Source organism: Pteropus medius, unplaced genomic scaffold (genome assembly GCF_902729225.1).
Source record: "Pteropus medius unplaced genomic scaffold, Ma_sr-lr_union100, whole genome shotgun sequence".
NCBI lineage: Eukaryota > Metazoa > Chordata > Mammalia > Chiroptera > Pteropodidae > Pteropus > Pteropus medius.
In genome coordinates this window covers 1,041,088-1,045,305 of record NW_024355695.1, presented here as the reverse complement: position 1 = coordinate 1,045,305, position 4,218 = coordinate 1,041,088, and the positions used below count along the sequence as shown (strand labels likewise).

General features: G+C 35.0%; 1 pseudogene; it reads left to right on the top strand.

Annotated features, from left to right (window-relative positions):
* Window positions 1–3,796: 3,796 nt before the first annotated feature.
* LOC120599897 (uncharacterized) lies at window positions 3,797–3,915 on the top strand (annotated as a pseudogene).
* The last annotated feature ends 303 nt before the right edge of the window (window positions 3,916–4,218 follow it).

Below are 4,218 nucleotides of genomic sequence, written 5' to 3'. Positions count from 1 at the left end.
TGAAATGAGTGTTTATGGATAGCATAATTTCTGCCAGTACTAGCCTTCATTGAAATCTGAAGCAAGAGAACCTCATATTTAGTGTCTCCAGCCTATATTTTTTGTCAAGTTAGTGCTTGCGTTCTCACTCAGGCTCTCATGCTACATGTCTCTCTCCTCTGTGTTCTCTTAGCACTCTGTGCTTATCTCCATTTGGCACTTGTGATACAGTCGAAACATTGATTTATGTGTCCTTCTCCTTTACTATATTGCATCCCCAGAATTTAGCACAGTGGGTGACACAGGAACTTACAGAGGAGTTGCTCACTAAAATTTTGTACATCCTAGTAGATCATTAGCAGGGGCATGATATGAGATACTTTTGATTTAGGTAGTCTGTTAATTATGCTTCTGAAATAATAGCATATTTCATGAACAACTTCTTATGCCTAAGTTTTTTTTTTGTTGTTTTGTTTTTTGTTTTGTATTTTGTTGTTGTTGTTGTTGTTGTTGTTGTTGTTGTTAAAGTACCTTCAGAATTAGGTGGAGTGGAGTGGCAGTGTGGAATAGATATAGTGTCCCTCTATATGAAAGAGTTTATCGTCATGAGCATACTAAAGATGAAGCTTTCCCAGAACTCTGAAAGACAAATACAATAGTGAACAGCGTAATTGATATAGCATCTGGGAGAAAGACATAATCCATTTTTTCCCCCGCTGGTTATGAAGATGTATCAGATTCAATTTACTATTTGGAGTAGAAACAGGGCTTGCAAGGCAATGCATTGGGGCTAAGCATCCATATTGCTTTGTGTTAATTATTCTCCTCATAATACGATAAATGTACAGAGACCAAACGAGTTGGTAAATAGATCACAAGTTTGATCTCAGTGACATTTTGCTTCTCCATAAAAGTAGAACTGGCTGACAAATAGAAAGGCTGGGATACTTGGAATTAAACAGCATGGCAAGTATGTAGACAAGATAGATGCTTTTGGTAAATAAAGCTGGCCTGCTAAGTACTTAGTACTTAGAAATTATAAATCATTAAAAAAGAAATTGAAGAAGATACAAAGGGGATATACCAAGGGGATAACCCTGATTCTTTCATGTTTGCCTAAAACACTAGAAGCTCTCAACATTTTTCCCCTGCAATCTCATAGGCTAGCAATATTTTCCCTGACAAATGAGGCTGTGTCTCTAGGTAAAGCCTAAGTGTAGCTTTAAAATGTGATATTATAGTGGTTCTCCTTACCAGTCTGTTTCCTGAAATTGTTCCTAATTTTAAATCTCCAATTCTTGCATTTTCATTTCCCTTCTGAGAGCTCAATTCTCACTGTTGTCAGCAGAAACAGTTACTCAGTGTGGTGACTGGGCCTGATAATTGACTTTAATTCACTAGTCCCAGACTGACTTTCCAATTGCTCAGGGACTGGAGAAAGCTGGCTACCCAAGGCAGCAATCAATACCTCTATGTTTCAACACCTGCCTCAAAACAACCTAAGGGCATGGGAATTAGTGCCAAGGAGAAGATATAGAAACCAATATTTCTCATAATTTCTGCAATGCTATGGGCTGGCAGAGTAGAAGGAAAGGTCTACACATTATATTACAACTGACCATAGTCTCTCATTTGCCACCACTTTTAGCTTAGGATGAAATAGTGTCTGACCCCTTGCTATGAGAATGACATGAGACTGAATATACAGACAACTCATCTCCAAATTTCAATTTAGGGCAAAATTTATTTAATTTCTTATGGCTAAGTAATATTCCATTGTATATATGTACCACCGCGTTTTTAGCCAATCATCTATTGTAAGACACTTTTGTTGCTTCCATGTCCTGGCCACCATGAATAATGGTGCTATAAACATCGGTGTACAAATATCTTTTCAGAACTGAATTTTCAAGCCTTTGTGGTGAATAACCAGTAGAGGGATTACTGGATCATATGGTTGATCAATGCTTAGTTTTTTGAGGAAACTCTATACTGTTTTCCATAGTGGCTATACCAATATGCAGTCCCACCAGCAGTGTATGAGGGTACCTTTTTCTCTGCATCCTTTGCAACATTTATTATTACTTGTCCTGTTGATAATAACTATTCTAACATGTGTGAAATGGTATCTCATTGTGGTTTTGATTTGCATTTCTCTAATAGCTAACAAGGTTGAGCATCTTTTCATATGTTTCTTAGCCATTTGTATGTAGGACAAAATTTAATTTGGATATATATTTAATTAGCAATATTTCTTTGAAAAATATTCTCTCTCAGTTATAATTTCTTTACTATCCCACGTCTAGGTTAAATTATTTCTCCTCATTTCCTTCTCTTAATTAATTTTATTGCTTATTTTTACATCATTTCTTGCTACACACACCCTTACTGCTACCCACTTACAAAGATTCCAGGAAAGAAACCAACTGGCTGTAACTAGTGTAATATTGAGTAGGACTCTTCTACTTCCTTATATTGCATATGCCAAATGACTGAATTGGTTAAGATGGACAGTTTACTCTGTAAGATGAGTTTATTAAACTACCTCCTTGTTGTCTAATTGAGTAATACAACTTAGTATTGTAACAGAGTAGACTTTTTTTTATTTAAGAAGAGTGTGGAGATGAGAGAAATTTATGACTAAACAAGAGTATTGCTTATCATAAATGTGATCATAACCAGGATATGTAGAGCACTTCATAGGTTACAAAGAATGTTCACATCCATTATTTCATTGAATCATCATAAGAACACTGTAAGAAACATTGGGCTCAAGAAAAACTGTCATTATTTGCAGATGACATGATACTCTATATAGAGAACCCTAAGGATACTACCAAAAAAAAAATGTTAGAACTGATAAATAAGGTCAGTAAAGTAACAGGGTATAAAATCAATATTCAGAAGTTGGTTGCATTTCTATTCATCAATGATGAACTATCAGAAATAATTTTTTTTAAAGAATCCAATTTATGATTGCATGAAAAACAGTAAAATACATAAGAATCAAATAAACCAAAGTGGTAAAAAACTTGTTCTCAAGAAATTATAAGTCATTAAAAAAGAAATTGAAGAAGATACAAATAAATGGAAATATACACTGTGCTCATGGGTGGAAAGAATAATCATCATTAAAATGGCCATACTACCCAAAGCAATTTGTAGATGCACTACAATCTCTATCAAAATACCAATGGGTGGTTACCAGAGGGTAGGAGGTGGGGAGAGCGGGGAGACAGATGGGGTAAAGGGGGTTAAATATGTGGTGAGAGAAAGAAATCTAACTATGGGAGGCGAACACACAGTGTAAATATATATATGCCTTACTGTTAAAATGTACAGCTGAAACATTGGATTCCGTTAACCAATGTCACCATAAAAAATAAATAATTAATTAAAAATTAAAAAAAATACTAATGACGTTTTTTACAGAACTAGAACAAATAATCCTAAAATTTATATGGAACCATAAAAATTCTCAAATAGCCACAGCAATCTCGAGAAAGAATGACTTTGGAGGTATCACACTACCTGATATCAAACTATACTACAAGGCTACAGTAATCAAAACAGCATGGTACTAGCATAAAAACAGATACATAGATCAAGGGAATAGAATGGAGAGCCAAGAAATAAGTCCATGCCTATATAGTCATCCAAGCTATGACAAAGGAGATAAAAGTATACGATGAGGTAAAGACAGTCTCTTCAACAAATGACGTTAGGAAAACTGGACAGATATAACAAAATGAAACTGGACCACCTTCTTGTACCATATACAAGAGTAAATTCAAAATGGATTAAAAACTTAAATGCAGTCTACAGCCATGCTATCCTGAACAAGTCCAATCCCATCTGATCTCGGAAGCTAAGCAGGGTCGGGCCTGGTTAGTACTTGGATGAGAGACCACCTAGGAAGACGAGGTGCTTTAGTCATAAAAAATGAAAATAAAAATTAAGAGATTTTAAGCTGACACGGCCCTTGCAATCTGTGAGGTCAACCAAGGGTTGCCTAAATCAATCAATCAATCAATCAATCAATCAATAAAATACAAAGACTTAAATGTAAAACCAAAACCATAGAACTTCTAGAAGAAAACATAGACAGTAAACTCTTTCGATATTGCTATTAGTAATTTTTTTTGATGTATTTCCTTGGGCAAGGGAAACAAAAAAGAAAAATGAACAAATGGGACTATATCAAACTAACAATTTTTTTGCACAGCAAAGGAGACCATC